This window comes from Macaca nemestrina, chromosome 8 (genome assembly GCF_043159975.1).
Source record: "Macaca nemestrina isolate mMacNem1 chromosome 8, mMacNem.hap1, whole genome shotgun sequence".
In the NCBI taxonomy this organism is placed as follows: domain Eukaryota; kingdom Metazoa; phylum Chordata; class Mammalia; order Primates; family Cercopithecidae; genus Macaca; species Macaca nemestrina.
In genome coordinates, this window is record NC_092132.1 from 62,250,323 (window position 1) to 62,275,599 (window position 25,277).

Below are 25,277 nucleotides of genomic sequence, written 5' to 3' on the forward strand. Positions count from 1 at the left end.
TTTTGTGGAAATAAACAAGAGCTCCTTGGAGATCCCATTTCAGTCACCTATCCCTTAAGATTTATCAACGTAAGCCAAATAATTCCCACAGCAGAGGCCAAAACAACAAGCAATTAGTGCTAGGGCAGACTTTCCTTTTCCCAGGATATTCCCCTCCTGGGACTTTGTTCTTCTCTCACAGGAGAAGGGTTAAAACCCATTGTTCCCTGCTTCCTGTTCCTGGAGCACGAGTTTTTCTTAGTGCGGTGCTTAGATTGCTTATATCTGAGCAAATAACAGAATTTGCTTAGTATGTCCTTGGCAAATTATATTCAGCTCAAACAACTAGGAGCAGCCCATATGTCCTGAATCCTCAAATCATGGGAACAAGAAGTTAATGCAGACCAACCTCAGTCCTTATTAGATTTTCAGCCACAGGGGTGTATAGAATCCCGGCAAGGAGTTTTCTTGGTTTGTGGAAGATCCTTCTATGTCTGCCTCCCCACCAACTCGATGGGAACTTGTACTTTAGCCTACATAGTACCTCCTGTGACCTATTCCTTCTCAGAAGAGGCGGTAGCTATGCCCATTCATGCTAAGCTTCAGCCAACAGCAATCTCACTACTTCCTCTATTGGCTGATTTAGCATTTACTACCATTCTAGAAACTGCAACCACTGGACTCACAGTGTCCTTAACACTCTCTAAAGAACTAAGAGAAAGCCTAGATGGAATCTCTCTCCAACTCACTCAAATCCAGGACCAAACAGACTCGTTAGCAGCCGTGGTTCTCCAGAACCGACGAGCACTAGATCTCCTCACTGCTGAAAGGGGAGGAACATGCCTTTTTCTGAACGAGAAGTGTTGTTTTTATGTCAATAAATCAGGCATAGTAAGAGCTGGAATTAAACGACTTCAGGATAAAACCAGCAGACTACAGGGTGGGACAACTGAAGCTACCTCATTGTTCTCACAGCATATTCTCCCCTGGCTTCTTCTACTTTTAGGTCCCCTCCTTATGATTTTTTTTTTTTTTTTTTTTTGAGACGGAGTCTTGCTCTGTGGCCCAGGCTGAAGTGCAGTGGCGCAATCGCGGCTGACTGCAAGCTCCACCTCCTGGGTTCACACCATTCTCCTGCCGCAGCCTCCTGAGTAGCTGGGACTACAGGTGCCCACCACCACGCTTGGCTATTTTTTTAATTTTTAGTAGAGACGAGGTTTCACTGTGTTAGTCAGGATGGTCTCGAACTCCTAACCTCGTGATCCACTTGCCTCAGCCTCCCAAAGTGCTGGGATTACAGGCATGAGCCACTATGCCCAGCCGACTAGAGATCACTTTTATCACCATCTTGGTTTTGGCAGGATTTGGCTGGCTTCTTCATTGCATCCTGTTTTATCAGCTGGGTCTTTGTGACCCATATGTTGTGCTAACCTCCTGTCTTATCCTGCGACTAAGAATGCGCAACCTCTTGCGAATGCAGCCCAGCAAGTCTCAGCCTCATTCTACCCAGCCCCTGCTCAAGATGGAGTTGCTCTGGTTTGAACTCCTCTGGCACCTCTACCTGGTTACTCTTTGCTCCTAGGGGTCATCATCAGTGAATCTCTTTTGGGTCCTCTTTCTACCACCAGAACTGTTAAAAGATACACTTAGACACATTAAAATTTTAATGAGATTATTTGAGAAGATAGCAATTCATGAACTTGGCAGTGCCAGATTTAAGGTGGTTGGGGTTCTTCTGAACATGGACAAGGGGAAAACTTTGTAAAGTGTTAATGGAAGCATGACAAAGGAAATATTTAATTAAAGTAGAAAGTCCCTAGTTAGAGTCATTTGGTAGATTCTGATTAGTAAAGTCTCTAGATAGAGGTTTGCTGGTAGCTTCTCACTGATTAAGCTTAAGTTTCATTTTTCTAGGCTATGAATATCCATTCTGAGTTGGATTTTGCTTTTCTTACAAAAGAACCTAAGAACGCTGAAATTTTCTTAGCCTAATGATCTTACAATTAATTTGTTTAACAACTTGCAATGGAACTAAATAAAAATAAGAGGATATTGTTGGGGCCAGTGGAAAGCTTCCCTTTTGCCCCTGAAAGTTCACTGAAAATCACAGACAAGAGGCAGATTAATAGGAGAAAAGGCATACAAATTTATATGGTCATAGAGTTAGTGACACAAGAGCCTTCATAAGGAAGACCCAACCATCCAATGCAGGCAAGAAGCTTATATACCATCTTGAGGTTTTAGAAAGAATGGGGACTCAGAACATGGGCAAAACCAGGATGTGGAGGTAAATCAAGTTTTACTCGCAAGACAGGGTATGGGAGGGAAAGGAGAGGAGGTTTGCCTAGCAAAGGTGGCCTTGATTAGGTTTACTTTATGTAGATTAAGCTTCACAGATAGCAGCCTTCAGAGAGAATACATGATAAATGTCTTCTTTCAGACCTTTAAAGGCGTCAGGCTCTCAGTTAATTTCCCCTAGATCTGGACAAGGAAGGTCCTGGCTGCATTAATGTGCATTTTCTTCGGATGCAAACTTCCCCCATAAAAGACAGCTTTCTGGGGCTACTTCTATTTGCTGACAGCCATCTCAAAATATAGCAAAAATATATATTTTGGGGTAAAATATTTGGTTTCCTTTAGTATGCACACTGTGATTCAATTACAATGTTAACATGTTTAAATGTGTTATTTGGAACCTTGATATGTATATTTGTAACATATCCATTTTATATTATTTGCATAATGGTTATAATAATGCCATGTTCTTAATGGACTTAATTTAAAGGGTCACTCTCTGCCATTTGAACTTATAAGCGTCCCACTTAAACCAAAACAGATACCAATTACAGGTGTGACTTTTAACAGCAAGAAAATATTTTGATTTTCCTTAAATACTAGGCACTGTGCTAAAGTCTAGATCCTAATGACAAAAAGTGCATGTAGTTTTTTTTCTTTCTTTTTTCTACTGTATCAGACCCTGCCTGATGTATGCTCAAAATTGTTATTTTCAAGAGAGTTTTATATTAGAAAGTCGTTTTGTTAATGACTATTTATACAGGTTCAGGTTAGGTGGAGGGAAACTCTAAGACATAATGAAGTAACCACAGGAAGTTCTTAACCCTCTGAGCTTCAGGCTAGGCTAACGAAAGAAAGCAGTTAACTGTGAGATAACTGTGTAAAGAGGACTGTCTGGCCAAAGACATGCCTTGTTGTTAAGGGAATCAGTCAGTATGCTGTGATCTTGCATTCAGGATTTGGATGAGTAAGTGTTCAGACCTTATTCTCTTCCCCTCTCTTATTCCCTCACTGTTCCCCAGAGGTTGAATTAATCAAGAGCCAGAGGGCAAGGAAATTCATTAGTATAACCCACATAAATTAAACTTTCAAGGCACAAAGTAGGGTGGGAAAGGGCGGAGAGTGAGGGGATCTGGTTGGATAAACAAAAGATATCCAGCAGTCACTGTGACACAATAATGACCCTAATATGCTTCTATTAGTACAGAGAGCTCTGTGTGAGCTTCTTGAGAGGTAAGAATAGCTTTATGTAGGTACTCTTCACTTCTACTTAACCAAAATTGAACACCTCGTTATGTTCAAAACCAGCTGTAAAATTACTGGTCTGAATATCCTTCCATTTCATTTTTCTTGTTTTTTAAATTAAGATAAAAATTATATCAGGTTTGTTTAAAAAAATCAAATGAAGTAAAGTATGTAATCTGGCCATTTTATCACTTGCTTCACCCAATTCTGCCATCATAGTGCTAAAGGAATACAGTCTAATTTTAATAAATAATAGCACCATTAGAAATTAAATAAATTAACCTATAACGAAATGAATAAAAGATAGATGACCTTTGAATTAAATGCTTATCTTTCTACACAAGGATAATATTCAGTACACTAAAGTTCATTTTATTCAGTTGGTATGTTGCTGTTTCTCACTGTCAAGTCCATTTACCGATGCAAATGCTCCTCTACTTACGATGGGGTGACGTCCCAATAAACCCATCATAAGTTAAAAATACCATGAGTCAAAAATGCATTTAATACTCCTAGTTTATGGAACATTGTTGCTTAGCCTCGCCAACCTTTAGCTTTTACATTTGCCTACAGATGGGAAAAATCATCGAATGTAAAGCCTATTTTAAAATAAAGTTTTGAAAATCTGATGTAATTGATTGAATACTGTACTGAAAGTGAAACACAAGATGGTTGTATAGTATTAAGGCATGATTTCCACTGAATGCATATTGGTTTTGCACTGTCAGAAAGTCAAAACATCAAAAGTCAAAGGATGGTTAAGTGGGGAACTATATTTTGTCTTACCCAGAAATTACGAAATCTTCCCTAATTATCACTAAACCTAGGCACGCATGACATTTAGCAGTGGAGGAAAGAACAACGAATGGTAATCTCAAACTTTGAGGCAAGTCCTGGTTCTGTATGAAATATCTCTATGACCTTAGGTCAACCACTCATAATTACAGACAACTTGTCAAACAAATTTAGAAATCTAAAAATAGACTATTGTGTCATAAAACAGTATTAGTAAAATATTTTTTTCCGAAATTCAGTGAAGTCAATCCTCTAGAATTTTGTTCTTAATGTAATTATAATAAATTAAGAAATAAAAATGTTTATGATATACAGATGTAAAAAAGTCCACTCCTATAGGCCAGGCATGGAAGTTCCCACCTGTAATCAGCTCTTTGGGAGGCTGAGGCAGGAAGATTGCTTGAGTCCAAGAGTTTGAGACCAGTCTGGGCAACATAGTGAGGCCCTGTCTCTACAAAAAATTTAAAAATTAGTCAGACATGGTAGTGCACTCCTGTAGCCCCACCTACTCTGGAAGCTGGGGTGGGAGAATCCTTTGAGCCTGGGAGATAGAGGCTGCAGTGAGTTGTGATCATGCCACTGCACTCCAGCCTGGGGTGACAGAGAGAGACTCCAACTTAAAAGAAAAAAAAAAAAAAAACGTCCACCCCTATACAAACAGTATAACAGTATTAGAGTTGAGAGATTTTTTTCACATTAATGACAAAATTAGTACAGAACCACAAGAGCATAAACGTGTTTATAAGCTGAAAATATCAATACATTTTCATTTTCATTTGGCTTGTAAAATCATAATTACTGTATGTCATTCAAACATTTCCAGAAGTTTTATGTTTATCTGCAGTACATTTAGGTAGCTTAATATTTTAATTATTTCTGATCTATTACATTCCAACTGATATCTTACAAAGATTATCTGGAATATTATTTTTTTCTTTGGCTTGTTCTTTTTGTTTTATTATTCACTTTTATTGTCCCAAATTTTTGACATCTATAGTGCTGTAACTGAAATTTAAATGGAATCCATTTGTGATAATAATAATAAATTCTTGTATTTGAACAGGATTTTACAACTTTAAAAGCATTTCTATTTCAAATAAGTGTTTTAGCCTCATATCTTTGTAATGAAATATTTTTATGTATTGTAATTTTTCTTCCTCCACAAGTAATTCCAATAAAACTAGGAGACTGCAACGTTCATTGCTTTCAATTCAGTTTTTTTTGCTATTCTCATTTTTAAAATTTATTTTCTTCTTTAGACTAGTTTTCTGGACTTTTAAAAATACGTACAGGTTTTTTCAACATTTCTACTTTCCCAGGAAAACATTATGTTTTAAGATTGTGTTTCTTCTTCCCTTTTCTTTTTATTAGATGTTAGAAACTATTTCTTAAACTATAGATCACCTACTATCTTTCTTTTTATACATTTTTTATTTACTCAAAAAGTTCTGTTATTTCAAATCAAAACCATTGTTAGTTCCCTCGTCCCCATACACATGTCTTTTATAGTCAATAAATCTCTGATCTGAGATTTTAGTCATTTCTTTTATTTAAACATATTATAGCTTAGTTCTAGCTCTTGTATTTTTTCCAGTAACTTTAAAATGATTGCAATATTCTCCTCAAGTCATTCAGTTCCAACTCTTTAGGTACATATTTCAATGATACTTATTTAGAAAATGCTTTCATATTGTTCCTATTATGTCTTTAGCTTCTACCATGTCATTTTTATCATTATGTTTTTTTCACTGTTTATATATACAGTGTTTTTTTTTTTTAAACCTCTCATGACAGCAGAGGTTTTTTTTTCTTTTTTTTTTCTGCAGGTTTTTGCGGTGTCACCCAGGCTGGAGCGCGGTGGCAGAAGGCTTGCTGCAACCTCTGCCTCCCTGGCTCAAGGGATCCTCTCACCTCAGCCTCCAGAGTAGTTAAGACTACAGGTGCAAATCACTATTCCCAGCTAATCTTTTTGTAATTTTTGTAGAGACAAAGTTTCACCATGTTGCTCAGCCTGGCCTCGAACTCCTGGACTCAGGAGATCTGCTTGCCTTGGCCTCCCCAGAGTGCTAGGATTACAGGCATGAGCCACCATGCCAGGCCAAGGTCTCATTTCTTACTTGAATAGAAGCAATTTCCTACTTTTAGACATAATTATACTTTTTTTTCCCCCTCATTTTCTCTTGTGACTCAATTGTTTCTAAAATCTTCATAAACATAGCTGGTGAAGTTTGGCAGAAAACAAACCAAATAATGTGTGATACAGTTGGAATTGCTTGATCTAGGGTTCAAGTTGTAATACCAATATTGATTGTGTGTTGTGTTTCCTTCCCCTCTTTCAAACAATTTTCCAAGAGTTGTCTCTGATTTTATACTAATGTTCTTTTTATCTGCATTTTAAATCATGAGAATTTCCTCAGTCTTTTACATTTCACGTTTTACACATGAAATGTGAGAATACAATTATGACTGCATGCATGACTTGTAATCAATTACATGATTATATATAAATTACATAACCAAAGCTTGTTGTTTACTAAAGTATTTTTTAGAGTAGTCTGTAATAATCATGAATTTACCAATCAGGACTAGATTTTCATGGCTGTATGTATCTTTGTATACGCTATTTCATAGACTTCAAAGGTGTGTAGAATTTGTTAGCACTAAAGGTTCCTGTTTCTACTGTTCTTTATTGTTTATTGATTAGTGTTAATTTTCATACATAATCTACAGTGTCTAAAAGTAAAGTTTAAGGTCCGGCATGTTGGCTCACGCCTGTAATTCCAGAACTCTGGGAGGCCAACGTGGGTGGATCACTTGAGGCTAGGAGTTTGAGATCAGCATGGCCACATGGTGAAACCCCGTCTCTACTAAAAATACAAAAATAGCCTTGCGTTGTGGTATGCACCTGTGTTCCCAGCTACCTGGGGGACTGAGGCAGGAGAATCGCTTGAACCCAGGAGGCAAAGGCTGCAGTGAGCCGAGGTCGTGCCACTGCACTCCAGCCTGGGCATCAGAGTGAGACTCAGTCTCAAAAATAAATAAATAAATAAATAAATAAATAAATAAATAAATAAATAAACATAAAGTTTAAAAAATTATTATGGACAACTGTTTGCCTATCTGGTATATTAGAAACTTGTAAGTTGCCACTGCATTCTAGCAACAAATAAAAAATTGAACAAACTGAAAAATCAGCAACTCTTCTTAGATCCCTAAGAGAAGTAAAGTCGTAAGACAAACCACTGCCTTACAATTAGAGAGACAGACAAGTGGATACAGAAAATCACAACCAGAGCAGAAATCTCCACGGGAATCAGTGCCTACACTGGAAAACTCCAGAGAGTCCCAGTCATCAGTGGGGAGTTCTCCACATTATTTGTGAGCTTTAGCTCCAGGAGCTCACCACATTATTATAGTATCAGAGCAAGTCCACTTGTACTTGTAGCAGGAGGGACTGGAAAAGAAACCACTGTTTTTAAATTTTTTTAATTTATTAGATTATTTTTTGTTTAATAGATGGGATCTCACTTTGTTGCCTAGGCTGATCTCAAACTTCTGGACTCAAGCTATCCTCCCACGTTGGCCTCCCAAGGTGCTGGGATTATAGGCAGGAGCCACTGTGCCCAGTCACCTTTTTTCTTTAAAGTGAATAAATTATTAGCAGTTAAAATATAGGTGTATAGACCAGTAATAAAATATATGCAGGAGTGACAGTCTTAACAGGATATATAAGTAATTATGTAAAGAATTAATATTTGAATCATAATGATTATTATGTTATCATTATAAAAAAATTAATTATTGAGATTACTCAGGTTTTAATCTGTCCTATGACCAAGAGGGCCTTAAAGTTCCCCTCAGGGTGACTAACCTTTAGACAGGCTTCTTTCTGATTCTAGGCCCCTGATCTTTTGTTTTTTAGAGCATTTAACTTAGAAATCTTGTAAATGCTTTTTCTGTACCTTTGAAATATAATATAGATTTTTTTTTTTTTGAGATGGGGTCTTGCTCTGTTGCCCAGACTGGAGTGCAGTGGCACTATCTTGGCTCACTGCAACCTCCTCCTACCAGGTTCAAGTGATTCTCCTGCCTCAGCCTTGGCTCACTGCAACCTCCTCCTACCAGGTTCAAGTGATTCTCCTGCCTCAGCCTCCTGAGTAGCTGGGACTACAGGCACGCACCACCACACCGAGCTAATTTTTTGTATTTTTAGTAGAGATGGGGTTTCACCATGTTGGCCAGGATGGTCTCAATCTTTTGACCTCGTGATCTGCCAGCCTCGGCCTCCCAAAGTGCTGGGATTACAGGCATGAGCCCCCATGTCTGGCTGAAGTGTAATATAAATCTTTTTAAAAACCTCTTGCCAGTTTTACAACCCAGAACCCAGGATGCCTTTCTCAAGGACCTGGGTGCTATCCATTTGAAATGTAATCATCAAGGTAGTCAGTGTTCCCATTTCCGTATTCTCTGTGGGAGGGGAGGAAACAACCTGTTCCAAGTTGTAAAACTATTTTTTGTCAGAACAACAGAAAAAGTTTACTTTTCCTTTGGGTAAAGTCAATTCACAAAAATAGATGCCCCCTGATCTCCCTCTCAGCCCAGAGTTCTCTCCCTCACCTGTCCTTTGTTTCACCAGAGTTGAGGTCAGACTGTGTTATGGTCCCTCTCCTCTACTGCAATTGCCTTGAATAAAATCTTCCTTGCCTGTTTATCTGGTTCAATTTTTGCTTTTATATCTATGATCCAACTATCCATCTGTTTTTACTCCCTTCCACTGAAAATTGTGTCCACTTTGTACGTTGTGTGGAAGGATATGTATTCACTCAAATCTGTCACTTATGCTTCCAGACAATGCATGCATATTTGGACTAGAAATCATTTTGCAAAAACTAAGCAGTGTTCCAGGTATTTTTGAAGGTATTTTCATTACTCCTTAGTTATGGATTGTTATGCTTTTCCTACAACAGCATAAGAAACCAAATTATTATAATAATATTTCCTAGAAGTACATTAAAAACTATTTTAGAACTATATCTAAATTCAACATAGGTTTAACTCAATACATTTCTGTGTATTGTCTAAAAATAAAACTAGTATTATTCTGAATGTTGTGATGTAGTAAGAAAATTCTTTATTTGGATATCTCTGTTTTATTTTCTTTTATACTATCTTTTATTTTAATAAGATAAAACTATCACTATCCCCCATAATAATTATTAGTGTGCAATAGCTTAAATATATATTGAAAGTTTGGGTATTTTGTAAAAAAAAAAATAATTCTTCAAAACTAATTGTCATGAATTTAGCATTATTGATTCATTTCCTTTGCTTAAGACTTTTTCAGGACCTTTTTGCTCTTGTTAGTCATTGTTGTTGCCTTTCTGTCTCGGGTTTAGCATAACCAGCCAATTTGGATGCTTAATAGATAAATAAATGTAAGAATAAATAAATAAATGTCTATATAGTTATTCTTTATATGGCTTCACAGAATTTTCAGATATTAAATGTCTGAAGATAAATGCCATGAAAAATAAAGCTTTTCTGTAACATCTAAAGAATAAAATGTTAATTGTTAGCCAAAGTCAGATTGATTGACTGATTTTTTACTATTGACCATAGAAAGCCTATTATTGAAAGCTCATAAATTACTGTCAAACACTGATTCTCAGAACACTACTCAACCATGTAGTGATTTATGTTACAAATAATATAATACAGAGAGTATGGCTATTTCTTTATGAAAACAGTTCTCTCTTTTAGTGTTAATCAGTGAGGGTCTTTGTTGATAAACCATGTGATTCATAATAGAAAAAATATTCTTACTAATACCATCATTACAAATCTTTAAGCTCTGGGAAATGAGGAAGTAGTTTAATCTTTAAGGTGTTTCTTAGCACCATAATGGTTACAGGCATAGAGTTTAGAATCCTTTCTAATAAGGGTACTTTATGGACCACTAAATAATACAATTTTAGCAAACTTGATTGCAGATAATTTATATTTCAACATGTAATGACTTTGCTTTCCAGTTCAATTTGGTTCTTTAAATCCAGTCTTATTATTGAGGATTTTACAAAACAAGTTCTCACCAAATATTAGGAGAACATTTAAAAAATATTTTGCAAGTTCTGGATATTAGCCCTTTGTCAGATGAGTAGATTGCAAAAGTTTTCTCCCATTTTGTAGGTTGCCTGTTCACTCTGATGGTAGTTTCTTTTGCTGTGCAGAAGCTCTTTAGTTTAATTGGATCCCATTTGTCAATTTTGACTTTTGTTGCCATTGTTTTTAGTGTTTTAGTCATGAAGTCCTTGCCCATGCCTATGTCCTGAATGGAATTGCCCAGATTTTCTTCTAGAGTTTTTATGGTTTTAGGTCTCACATTTAAGTCTCTAATCCATCTTGAATTAATTCTTATATAAGGTGTAAGGAAGGTGTCCAGTTTCAGCTTTCTACTTATGGCTAGCCAGTTTTCCCAGCACTATTTATCAAACAGGGAATCCTTTCCCCATTTCTTGTTTTTGTCAGGTTTGTCAAAGATCAGATGGTTGTGGATGTGCGGTATTATTTCTGAGGGCTCTGTTCTGTTCCACTGGTCTATATCTCTGTTTTGGTACCAGTACCATGCTGCTTTGGTTACTGTAGCCTTGTAGTACAGTTTGAAGTCAGGTAGTGTGATGCTTCTAGCTTTGTTCTTTTGGCTTAGGATTGTCTTGACAATGCGGGCTCTTTTTTTTGGTTCTCTATGAACTTTAAAGTAGTCCTTTTCCAATTCTGTGAAGAAAGTCATTGGTAGCTTAATGGGGATGGCACTGAATCTGTAAATTACCTTGGGCAGGATGACCATTTTCACAATATTGATTCTTCCCATCCATGAACATGGAATGTTCTTCCACTTGTTTGTGTCCTCTTTTATTTCATTGAGCAGTGGTTTGTAGTTCTCCCTGAAGAGGTCCTTTACATCCCTTGTAAGTTGGATTCCTAGGTATTTTATTCTCTTTGAAGCAATTGTCAATGGGAGTTCACTCACGATTTGGCTCTCTGTTTGTCTGTTACTGGTGTATAAGAATGCTTGTGATTTTTTCACATTGATTTTGTATCCTGAGACTTTGCTGAAGTTGCTTATCAGCTTAAGGAGATTTTGGGCTGAGATGATGAGGTTTTCTAAATATATAATCATGTTCTGCAAACAGGGACAATTTGACTTCCTCTTTTCTGAATTGAACATGTTTTATTTATTTTTCTTGCCTGATTGCCCTGGCCAGAAATTCCAACAGTGTGTTGAATAGGAGTGGTGAGAGAGGGCCTCTCTGTCTTGTGCCAGTTTTCAAGGGGAATGCTTCGAGTTTTTGCCCATTCAGTATGATATTGGCTGTGGGTTTGTCATAAATAGCTCTTATTATTTTGAGATACATTCCATCAATACAAAATTAATTGAGAGTTTTTAGCATGAAGGGCTGTTGTATTTTGTCAAAGGTCTTTTCTGCATCTATTGAGATAATCATGTGGTTTTTGTCTTTGGTTCTGTTTGTATGCTGGGTTACATTTATTGATTTGCATATATTGAACCAGCCTTGCATCCCAGGGATGAAGCCTATTTGATCATTGTGGATAAGCTTTTTGATGTTCTGCTGGAAACAAATTTACAAGAAAAAAAACAAACAACCCCATCAAAAAGTGGGCAAAGGATATGAACAGACACTTCTCAAAACAAGACATCTATGCAGCCAAGACACATGAAAAAATGCTCGTCATCACTAGCAGTCAGAGAAATGCAAATCAAAACCACAATGAGATACCATCTCATACCAATTAGAATGGCAATCATTAAAATCACAGGAAACAACAGGTGCTGGAGAGGATGTGGAGAAATTGGAACACTTTTACACTGTTGATGGGACTGTAAACTAGTTCAGCCATTGTGAAAGACAGTGTGGCAGTTCCTGAAGGATCTAGCACTAGAAATACCATTTGACCCAGTCATCCCATTACTGGGTATATACCCAAAGGATTATAAATCATGCTGCTCTAAAGACACATGAACACGTATGTTTATTGTGGCACTATTCACAATAGCAAAGACTTGGAACTAACCCAAAAGTCAATCAATGACAGACTGGATTAAGAAAATGTGACACATGTACACCATGGAATATACTATGCAGCCATAAAAATGGATGAGTTCATGTCCTTTGTAGGGACATGGATGCAGCTGGAAGCCATCATTCTCGGCAAACTATCGCAAGAACAGAAAACCAAATACCACATGTTCTAACTCATAGGTGCGAACTAAACAGTGACAACACTTGGACACAGGAAGGGGAACATCACACACCAGGGCCTGTTGTGTGGTGGGGGGAGGGGGGAGGGATAGCATTAGAAGATATACCTAATATAAATAATGAGCTAATGAGTGCAGCACACCAACATGGCACATGTATACATATGTAACAAATTGCATGTTGTGCACATGTACCCTAGAACATAAAGTATAATAAAAATATATTTTGCAATGACTTTAATTTTTACATGTCATGGCACCTTCAATGTGATGGGGAACATCATCCATTAGCATAAACTTTCCAAAATTATTTTTTACAATTTACCATGTCACTTTAAATTTGTCACTGCCTTATTATAAGCATTTCTAGTTAAACATTGTAGGTTAATTAAAATTTGATATGTAAACCTTTTAATTTTATGTTTAAAATGTTTCTTTTTATTACACTGATATGCACACTCCTTGAAGAATGGAGTATTATAAGTATTTTAAAATAAGTCTTACTGACCTTGCAGATAAATAGTTTCCTACTCCAACCTAAGGATATCAATATATTCTGGTGTCAAATAAATAACTGAATGACCTTTCAGTTAATCACAGAAGAGTATCAACTTCACAAAATATTCATCTGACATATTTAGCTAGTTTAAATACCTTAGCCTCTATAAAATATATATATGTTCCTCCTCAAAATATTTAGTCTTTAAGCCAGCACAACGATTAGATGGAGGACTTCTAATTCTAGGTCGGTTATGTGTCAAGATTGGTGAGTTATTTCATTGTTTCTAGTTGGATAGACAAATCTCAACTTATATATAATAAGGTCAGTTTCTCAGTTAATAACATTTGAGATACCCACAAAAAAAAGCAGGATTTTCCTTGCAAAAGCCTCTTTAGAGTGTTTGCTTCTAAAATTATCTTCTTAGAAAATATGACAATTAGAAAGCTTTTGTTTATAATATGGAAGCTGTGTGACAATAGGAAACTAGAAAAAGGTTTGCATATAAAGGAAAAATTTAGAGAGTAAGAGAAATCTTCTCAATAATTCTATACAGTGAGACGAAGTATAATTACAATTATATAACATGTTGTGAAACTTTTTTGTTACCTATTTTACTATTCACTTAAAACTCAATTCAGCTTGCTTATATTGTTATGACCTCATTTAAAAGTATGCAATCCTCAAATTTAGGGTAATATAACCTCAAATCTAAAAGGGATTTGGACCCATAAATTTGTTCTATCACATATCTCATTGATGGTCATAAACTATTTTCTTTGATGAGAATTTATATTAACAAGATACACTTTTCTACTTCAGTGTCATCTATATTTATGATAAAGTTCACATATAGTTGGCCATCCATATCCATGGCTTCCATATCTGTGGATTCAACCAACAGTGGATTGAAAATATTTTTTAATTGTATCTGTATTTAAAATGGACAGATATTTTTCCCTTGTTATTATTTCCCAAGCAATATAGTACAACTATTTATATAGATTTACATTGTATTGGTATAAGTCATCTCAAGATAATTTAAACAGGAAAATGTGGGTAGGCTACTATGCCATTTTATATCAGGGACTTGAGTGCATCTGTGGATTTTATTAGGGCCTGGAATCAATCCCCTATGGATACCAAGGGATAACGGCATATATATCAGTTTGATCCGGTCACGTGATTACTCTGGTTAATAAGCTGTGGGAAGAAGTGAGGTGTGGCCTTTTCAGCCAATGCATAGAAGAGCTAATGCATGCCCTTCCACTTCCTTTTTCCTCGTTCTAATGACCAAGATGTCACTTTTTGTAGATGATGCATCTTCAAAATGATGAAGGAACATTCATCAGTAGTAGTTTTTGCATGACCACATAGAGCAGACCCTGCATAGACATGCATAGACAAATATCATGAGCAATATATAATTTTTGGTTAGGTTAAGCTACTGAGATTTTAAGCCTTTTTGTTATTGGAGCATATATTAACCTATTCTATGATCCCTTACCTAGGACATTTGCCTAAACCTTACGATGAAGTCTAATAATTTCTCCATGTGATACTCATTCAGATAATTGGTGAAAACGATCCCCCTAAAAATGCTGTTTTCTAGTAAAGCAACCTCAAAACCTTAGTGAAATTTTACTAGGTATGTTGCCATAATAAACAACTCTCAAATCTCAGTGTTTTGAAACTATGAAGTTTTATTCCTGTCACGTGATATCTGTTAGCTTGGCTGCAGGGTGGCAATGGCTCTGATGTATAGCTGTTCTTCATTGAAAGAGCAGGTTCTTTAGGGACAATATGGCCGAAGAAAAGGAAAATAAACGATGGAATCACACAATGGATTTTAAAGCTTCTGCTCAGAGGTGGCACTTGCCATTTGCATAGGTCACTTCCACAGCCAAGTGGCCAATCATGAAGAAAATGGGAAAGAAAATATAATCTTTTTACAAGGAGAGGAAAACTATAATTGAGACTAAGAACTAAATATACAACACTTACTTCCTTTAATTGTTTCCTTCCATGGTACATTGCCTAACATTATACTTAGAACATAGTAGTAAATATTTTGAGTCAATGACTTTTATCTCTAAACATTCTGCTTACTCAAATATTATTTTTCCTTACAAATTTGCCTCGTAAGAATAAAGATAATTCTTCAGCCATTGTACTTAGAAATGCCCTTGACAGAGAGCAGTAGAATAAACCTAAAGATTCCCTCCCTCAGGACTATACACTGCCTTTTAATGCAATTTAAGATTGTATTAACTTTTTAATTGCTTGGATCCTATCATTGACTCACATACAATTATAAGTTCAACTAAAAAGCTTAATATTTTATACTCTTCTCATATGGCTTTTCTGCATGTAAATTATTAATCCTTAAGAACAGAATGTAACATGTGTCCATGATAAATTTTATCTAGTTAGATTGAACCCATTTATCCAGATTGTGCATAACTTTTGGCATACTTCTGTGATCCACCATACCCCTTAATTTTGAATTACAGCCTGTTTATTGCATGAACCCAAAGTCTGATAGGAATACAAAATCAAAGTCTTGTACAAATTTTCCATCATAGGAAATTATCTAAATGATGGCATTAACGAAATGTGTTCCCAAAATGTTTTAGACATCATTCCCCCATTACAGCTACTTTTCTCTATCAGGATAATGAGTAAATATAAGTGAGAAAGTAGCTAAAGGTCTCAAAAATTTGGTTTACTATCAAATTTTGTCATCTCTGTGATTAATTTTGGATAGTTCTCTAGCCTCTTAGAAATCTACAGGATTAGGGAGAAACGTAAAGAAAGGAGTTACAGGTTAGAAATACATGAAGCACTTTAGAAATGACCTAAATGTATTTTTGTTGATGCAGTAAAGTAAAACTCTAATATAATTATGCATATGTATAGCCAATTATATGAAGGCCACCCTTAGACTAATCCGTAATTTTTTCACTGATTTGGGATAATATCTTTATGCCATTTTTGTCATGATACACTCTGAGTATAAAGAAGCATGTATTCAAATATTCCAGTGATCAAGATGTGAACATTTTGGGTGAGGGGGCATTATTTTGTCAGTATTTTGTAAGACTATTCAACTTTACACACATTACTTTTTGCAACTGCTTTTCAAATTAGTCATAAAAGCAGAGGTGAATCAATATGCAATCATACTATCTTTTGTAATTATTTACATGATTACCTTTACTGGCACTATTTTTCTGTGTATACAGATTTGAATCATATCCTGTCTGGTTCCGATTGTTTTCAGTCTGAAGAATTTTCCATAATATTTTTTGTAAGGCAAATTAGCTTGTAACAAATTTTCAGTTTTTGTTTATCTGTGAAAATATATTTGGCTTTCATTTTTGTGAATCTCTTTGAGCTTATTCTCTTTGGAGTTTGTTGAGCTTCTGGATATGCACAATATTTTGTAATAAATTTGGGCATGATTTTAGCTGTGATTTTATTCAAACACTTTTCTCTTCTTTCTCTTGCTTCCAAACTGCACTGGAGTATGCTTGCCTCATTGTTATTGGACCATATGTTAACCTATCCTATGTAAGGCCAAACATCCACACTGAGGTTTTATAGTAGGAGAAAGAAAGGTGTTTATTTACAGGGCACCAAGCAAGAAGAAGCAGGCAGCATAGGCTAAATACTCAACCTCCAAGATGGCTTACAATCAAGGATTTTTAAAGGCAGGTACATTTCAGGAAAGCAGAATTACAGGCAAAATTGTAAATCAATACAGGAAGGTTATATATTGGTTTGGTCTACAAATGTGACATATCTTATATCAGGGGGCTTATGGGTCATAGGTGCATTTAAAGATTCTCTAGTTTATAACTGGCTAAGGAAGCAAAGCTTTGTATACAAACTTGGGGTCAGCAGAATGGAATGTCTAGTCCATAGTCAAGACTTCTTCCAGGGCCATCAGAAAGAAATACAGAACAAAGAATGGCAACGAGATTTCAGCCCTCAGTTCCCTTTTTTTCTGAGGTCTACATGTCAGTGGATCCATTCAGTGGCAGGGTCCAGAATTCTGAAAAACAATTCAGGGAACTAGATCAATATGTTGTCTTTAGTTTCTGTAGGTAACCAAACATCTTGTGGTTTTAGCTTATTTGGGTGACTGTTGATTCAAGCCACTATTTAACCTTCTTGCTTATCAAGTTGTTCACTTACTTTTCCAGGATAGCTAGGTATCTGGAATTTTCCTTAAAGAAATTAAAGATTTTCTTTTATTTCCATGCTTAGGGGATCTCACAGGCCCCTGCGAGGGGATATTGCTCTGTCTCACTCTCTTCTCTTTCTTTCATAATTAAATGTATGTCAGTACGCTTCGTGCTTTCCCAAATTTTCATGAGGCTCTCTTAATTTATCTTCACTCTTTCATCTCTCTGTTCTTTGGCTTGCATGCTATAAATCTATCTTCTAGTTTGTTTACTCCTTCTTCTGTCAGGTCAAACCTACTTGTGAGCCCCCCAAGTGGTTACTTTTTGTTTTGTTTTTAGTTATTATATTTTTCAAATCTCCAATTTTCTTGTATTATAATTTATCACCTTATGATATTCTCTCTCTGATATTATGTCATGATATTTTTATTTCTTTTTTTATAATTTCTATCACTTTTTGGATATTCTTTATTTGACATTATATTGTCATCATATTTTTATTTATTTATTTAGTCTTTTGTTTTAGTTATATGAATCTGTTTATAATGGCCATTTTGGAATCTTTTCCTCTTTTTTTTTTGGAGACAGAGTTTAGCTCTTGTTGCTCAGGCTGGAGTGCAATGGCATGATCTTGGCTCACCCAAACCTCTGCCTCCTCAGTTCAAGCAATTCTCCTGCTTCAGTATCCCAAGTAGCTGGGATTACAGGCATGCACCACCATGCCTGGCTAATTTTTGTACTTTTAGTAGAGATGGGATTTCTCCATGTTGGTCAGGCTGGTCTCAAAATCCCAACGTCAGGGAATCTTTTTCTTATAAATCTGACATCTAGTGACTTCCACAGCTCGTTTTTGTTGCCTGTTATGTTTCCCTGTTTCTTTGCATGCCACATAATTTTTTTTTGGAAAGTGAACATTTAGACTGTATAGTTTAGCAACTCTGGTTATTGGTCTCCCATTTCTCTACATCTTGTCAGTGTTATTTTATTATTTATTATCTTAGTGATTCACTGTGGTATTTTAGTGGTTTATTTCCCCTCCAGAGTGTTAATCCTTAGATGTTGCTCCTCAAAGAGTCACAGTTTTGGGTATGCTCAGTCATCGTGCGATGATAGTTATTTCAGTAGGACTCTTCCTCTCTTTCCCCGGCCTGTCTAAACCTGCTATTTAACTTCATGTCTTAAGTCTATTCTCACAGTGCCATAAAAAATGATATTGGGTAATTTATGAAGAAAATACGTTTAATTGACTCACAATTCCACAGGCTGTACAGAAGGCATGGCTTGTAGAGGCCTCAAAAAAGCTTACAATCATGGCAGAAGGAAGAATTGGAAATGAGCACATCTTCACATGGCAGCAGGAGAGAGAGACAGAGTGAAGGCAGAAGTGCCACACACTTTCAATCAATCAGATCTTGTGAGAACTGACACACTATCATGAGAACAGATCTTGTGAGAACTGACACACTTTCAATCAACCAGATCTTGTGAGAAATGACACACTATCATGAGAACAGATCTTGCGAGAACTGACACACTATCATGAGAACAGATCTTGCGAGAACTGACACACTATCATGAGAACAGATCTTGTGAGAACTGACACACTATCATGAGAACAGATCTTGTGAGAACTGACACACTATCATGAGAACAGATCTTGTGAGAACTGACACACTATCAGGAGAACAGATCTTGTGAGAACTGACACACTATCAGGAGAACAGATCTTGTGAGAACTAACACACTATCAGGAGAACACCTCCACTACCCAATCACCCCCCACCTGGTCCCTCCCTCAACATTGAAGATTACATTCAACATGAGGTCTGGGTGGGCACACAGAACCAAACCTTATCACCCCACTAATTGCCAGGCGATTGGTAAAATGTCTGAAAAATTCTCTGGGGCATAAACGGTTCTACAAAGGAACCCAAAAAAATTGTGGTATTCTTAATGGAATGTTTTCTATGGTCAGTATTTGACATTTGTTCTGACCTCAGGAGGGTTTCCTCAGTTGTCTTATTACCAGGACTCTCATTCATACTAGCTAGCCTAGAGTTTAGCCTATATCTTAAGAAATAGGCTCTCCCAAATACATTTCATCACCACAACCTCTACTTAGGCTTCAACTTCACCAAGCTCTATTGCAAAGATATTCCTTTGGAAAGAGATTAGGAGCTACCTGCTGCATGGCCTACTTCCCCACATCCCCCTAGAGCTATGGAGCTTGAGGTTAGAATAATAACAAATTTCTGGTTGAGTGACACTTCCACTGAAGGAGCTAATCACTCAGTGGTAGGTGGGAAGACTTTCAGCTTGCCTCCCACAGCAGGGAAGCACTGCCTCATGAACCCCATGGGGCAAGGGTAATCAGGGCCCCAATATTCTTTGTGGTGCCATGCCCAAGATAAACCCTTCATTGCTTCAGTGAGGGATAGGCAGGAAAATAGAGCTCCATTTCTCTCGTTGTATTCACCCAGGACTTAGCCTTGGCAATAGGTAGCTGAGCGTATAGTGAGAAATGCTGATGTCCTATCTTTCTTGGGAAGATAGCCCTCCAAATGACAGGAAAAAAGATAAGGATCCAGTGTTCTTGACTACAGCAGTCTGGAGTGGAGTCTCTGCCTCCCTGACCTGGGAAGTAATTAAAAAAGAATTATTCTTTGTTCAAATACCACAAACTGCCTTCTTTCTTAACACATTTTTACAGAATTTCTTGAATAGACATTTCCTTGTTTGCTGTTTACCTTTATAATGCTTTTCAGGGGCTTTCAGTCATTGTCTTTCTGGAATTTATATCAGTTTCACTGGGAAGTTGGTCAACAGAGCTTCTCATGCTGTCAAATGGAAGTTGGCTCTCATGAGCACTACCTTAATACTGTTTTCTCTCTCTTTCACACACACACATTTCTCATTCTTGCCCCACACCCTTTTTTTGTGCCTTTTTACCTATTTCAGTTTCTCTTAAATTTACAAATGAAGGATCTCTTCTGGATTATGTCTATCTTTCCATAAAACACAGTACTCAAATAAGTATTATAATGATAGCTTAGAGCTTCTGTACCTTGTTAATACATCAAATTTAGGAAAAGAATAGAGAAAGAAAAAGAGAGAGAGAGAAATTAAGAACGGCCAAATGCCAGTGGGAATGTTACCAGGAAGTGCACAGTCCTTGTTTCTTGCTTTCTTGGAGGAAAGAATTCAGCCAAGAGACACACGAGAGTTAGGTAGCAGTCAAGTTTATCTAAAGTGAAAGACACCCTGAAAGCAAAGTCAGAGCAGCCACTTGACATTGAGACAGACCTGACAGTGATGGTGAAAGTATGCTCCGAAAACTGGGTCAGAGAATGCTGCTACAGAATGAGACAGCATTGACTGGCACTGGGGAGCCCCCTTTATGGGAGTCTTACATTAATATTCATAAAGGGGTGTGAAGAGGTATTACTATTAGTAGTAAGCATTTTCAGATGGTCTCCTGGGCATGCATGCACTGTGGCTGAACATGCTGGTACAAATGTTGCATGTCTCATTAATACCTTCAATCTCCATCCAGGGGTGTGTTTTTTATTATTTTAATAATCAAAGGTTACCTATAAGGCAAGCAAAGTCAAAGCATGCATGCTCACTACTAGGGAAAGTCCCTACTGAAGTTATTTCCTTCAAGGGCCAGATAAGTCTCAGAGCTAGATAGGCCTAACCACAAGTCCACATGTGGCTATTTTTGTTTGTATATTTGTTTTTGTTTTTGTTTTTGCTAGTAGAGAAGTAATTACAAGTGTGGCAAAGTTTCCAGGGTTTCCTTCCTCTGGGGTTCCCTTTCCTGCTCATGTCTAACTATCTCCTTTCTTTAGCAGGAAGCCTGACTCAGGTTTCAGTTAGAGGAATGTGTCTACTGTCTCTTGTCTTCTTAATTCATAGCTTCCAGAAACAGGTCAATGTCAGCCTTTTATTATCCCTCAGTTTCATAAAAGTGGGATATTTACTCTATGCCCCAGTTTTATAAAGCTTTCCTGGTTATATTTGTCCACTTTATGTAGGCCATTTAATTTGTTTTATTCAACAGAATGAAATTGCTTGAATTTCTCTGTTAGATTCCAGGCCCTGAGCCGAGGAGTCCTGTAATTCTACCCTATGTAAAATTCTTCTTCTGTTCCATTAGTCAGTTGTCAGTAAAATGTCATTGCCTTGTCTTTCACTCATGTATATATTTTTGACATTCTATGTATAGAGGAGATAAAAAAATCTGAACACATAAACTTAAATACTTTTATGCAGAGAAATTTTAATTTCACCTTTTCTTCAGTCATATATGATGACGTTATTAAAAAAAAAAACATAGCAATTTTGGCAAACTTTATGTACAGAAGAATAATGTGCCCTTGTTCTCTGTAGGATTTTATAAAACCATTTTATTCTTGCTGCTTATACATTTTTTCGTTCTTTCCCATAAATTTCCTCCAATGTAGAAAATTCATTGACAATTTTTCTAGTATATTTTCTACAGTGTTTGCTAGTCCACATCAGATTCAATGCTCTTCATCTCTTCAGTTCTTTCAACCACCTTCCTTACTTTACTCGTCCACCATTATCATTAAAATGGCCATTCATTTCTGCCATCAAAACATTTTTATTGTCCTAATTCAAACACTCATAATTAAAACGTCCTCCCTTTTTCATGCATAAAACTATTTTGTTTCTTTATTTTTTTAATTATTATTATACTTTAAGTTCTAGGGTACATGTGCATAATGTGCAGGTTTGTTACATATGTATACTTGGGCCATGTTGGTGTGCTGCACCCATCAACTCGTCAGCACCCATCAATTCGTCCTTTACATCAGGTATAACTCCCAATGCCATCACTCCCCCCTCCCCCCTCCCCAAAATAGGCCCCAGTGTGTGATGTTCCCCTTCCTGAGTCCAAGTGATCTCATTGTTCAGTTCCCACCTATGAGTGAGAACATGCGGTGTTTGGTTTTCTGTTTCTTGTGATAGTTTGCTGAGAATGATGGTTTCCAGCTGCATCCATGTCCCTACAAAGGACACAAACTCATCCTTTTTTATGGCTGCATAGTATTCCATGGTGTATATGTGCCACATTTTCTTAATCCAGTCTGTCACTGATGGACATTTGGGTTGATTCCAAGTCTTTGCTATTGTGAATAGTGCCGCAATAAACATACGTGTGTGCATGTGTCTTTATAACAGCATGATTTATAATCCTTTGGGTATGTACCCAGTAATGGGATGGCTAGGTCAAATGGTATTTCTAGTTCTAGATCCTTGAGGAATCACCACACTGTTTTCCACAATGGTTGAACTAGTTTACAATCCCACAAACAGTGTAAAAGTGTTCCTATTTCTCCACAGCCTCTCCAGCACCTGTTGTTTCCTGAGTTTTTAATGATCGCCATTCTAACTGGTGTGAGATGGTATCTCATTGTGGTTTTGATTTGCATTTATCTCATGGCCAGTGATGATGAGCAATTTTTCATGTGTCTGTTGGCTGTATGAATGTCTTCTTTTGAGAACTGTCTGTTCATATCTTTGCACACATTTTGATGGGGTTGTTTGTTTTTTTCTTGTAAATTTGTTTGAGTTCTTTGTAGGTTCTGGATATTAGCCCTTTGTCAGACGAGTAGATTGCAAAAATTTTCTCCCATTCTGTAGGTTGCCTGTTCACTCTGATGGTAGTTTCTTTTGCTGTGCAGAAGCTCTTTAGTTTAATTAGATCCCATTTGTCAATTTTGGCTTTGGCTACCGTTGCTTTTGGTGTTTTAGACATGAAGTCCTTGCCCATGCCTATGTCCTGAATGGTATTACCTAGGTTTTCTTCTAGGGTTTTTATGGTATTAGGTCTAACATTTAAGTCTCTAATCCATCTTGAATTAATTTTCTTATAAGGAGTAAGGAAAGGATCCAGTTTCAGCTTTCTACTTATGGCTAGCCAATTTTCCCAGCACCATTTATTAAATAGGGAATCCTTTCCCCATTTCTTGTTTTTCTCAGGTTTGTCAAAGATCAGATGGCTGTAGATGTGTGGTATTATTTCTGAGGACTCTGTTCTGTTCCCTTGGTCTATGTCACTGTTTTGGTACCAGTACCATGCTGTTTTGGTTACTGTAGCCTTGTAGTACAGTTTGAAGTCTGGTAGTGTGATGGTTCTAGCCTGTTCTTTTGACTTAGGATTGTCTTGGCAATGCGGGCTCTTTTTTGGTTCCATATGAACTTTAAAGCAGTTTTTTCCAATTCTGTGAAGAAACTCACTGGTAGCTTGATAGGGATGGCATTGAATCTATAAATTACCTTGGGCGGTATGGCCATTTTCACGATATTGATTCTTCCTATCCATGAGCATGGTATGTTCTTCCATTTGTTTGTGTCCTCTTTGATTTCATGGAGCAGTGGTTTATACTTCTCCTTGAAGAGGTCCTTTACATCACTTGTAAGTTGGATTCCTAGGTATTTGATTCTCTTTGAAGCAATTGTGAATGGAAGTTCATTCATGATTTGGCTCTCTGTTTGTCTCTTACTGGTGTACAAGAATGCTTGTGATTTTTGCACATTGATTTTGTATCCTGAGACTTTGCTGAAGTTGTTTATCAGCTTAAGGAGATTTTGGGCTGAGACAATGGGGTTTTCTAATTATGCAATCATGTCATCTGCAAACAGGGACAATTTGACTTCTTCTTTTCCTAACTGAATACCCTTGATTTCTTTCTCTTGCCTGATTGCCCTAGCCAGAACTTCCAACACTATGTTGCATAAGACTGGTGAGAGAGGGGATCCCTGTCTTGTGCCAATTTTCAAAGGGAATTTTTCCAGTTTTTGCCCATTCAGTATTATATTGACTGTGGGTCTGTCATAAATAGCTCTTATTATTTTGAGATACGTTCCATCAATACCGAATTAATTGAGTGTTTTCAGCATGAAGGGCTGTTGAATTTTGTCAAAGGCCTTTTCTGCTTCTATTGAGATAATCATGTGGTTTTTGTCTTTGGTTCTGTTTATATGCTGGATTACGTTTATTGATTTGCATATGTTGAACCAGCCTTGCATCCCAGTGATGAAGCCCACTTGATCATGGTGGATAAGCTTTTTGATGTGCTGCTGGATTTGGTTTGCCAGTATTTTATTAGGATTTTTGCATCGATGTTCATCAGGGATATTGGTCTAAAATTCTCTTTTTTTGTTGTGTCTCTGCCAGGCTTTGGTACCAGGATGATGTTGGCCTCATAAAATGAGTTAGGGAGGATTCCCTCTTTTTCTATTGATTGAAATTATTTACAGAAGGAATGGTACCAGCTCCTCCTTGTACCTCTGGAAGAATTCAGCTGTGAATCCATCTGGTCCTGGACTTTTTTTGGTTTGTAGGCTATTAATTATTGCCTCAATTTCAAAGCCTGCTATTGGTCTATTCAGGGATTCAGCTTCTTCCTGATTTAGTCTTGGGAGAGTGTAAGTGTCCAGGAAATTATCCATTTCTTCTAGATTTTCTAGTTTATTTGCATAGAGGTGTTTATAGTATTCTCTGATGGTAGTTTGTATTTCTGTGGGGTCGGTGGTGATATCCCCTTTATCATTTTTTATTGCGTCTATTTGATTCTTCTCTCTTCTTCTTTATTAGTCTTGCTAGCGGTCTATCAATTTTGTTGATCTTTTCAAAAAACCAACTCCTGGATTCATTGATTTTTTAGAGAGATTTTTGTGTCTCTATCTCCTTCAGTTCTGCTCTGATCTTAGTTATTTCTTGCCTTCTACTAGCTTTTGAATGTGTTTCTTCTTCTTCTCTAGTTCTTTTAATTATGATGTTAGAGTGTCAATTTTAGATCTTTCCAGCTTTCTTTTGTGGACATTTAGTGCTATAAATTTCCCTTTACACACTGCTTTAAACGATACCACAAGGCTACAGTAACCAAAACATCATGGTACTGGTATCAAAACAGAGATACAGACCAATGGAACAGAACAGAGTCCTCAGAAATAATACCACACA

The 25,277-nt window shown here is 36.8% G+C and overlaps 1 long non-coding RNA gene across 1 annotated transcript in view; it reads right to left on the reverse strand.

Annotated features, from left to right (window-relative positions):
* Window positions 1–1,118: 1,118 nt before the first annotated feature.
* The window catches only part of LOC139355816 (uncharacterized), a 42,782-nt gene continuing 18,623 nt past the window's right edge, over window positions 1,119–25,277 (reverse strand). The window contains exon 3 of the long non-coding RNA XR_011606922.1: window positions 1,119–17,148. This is a non-coding gene — a long non-coding RNA (uncharacterized lncRNA). The remainder of the gene's footprint in view (window positions 17,149–25,277) is intronic.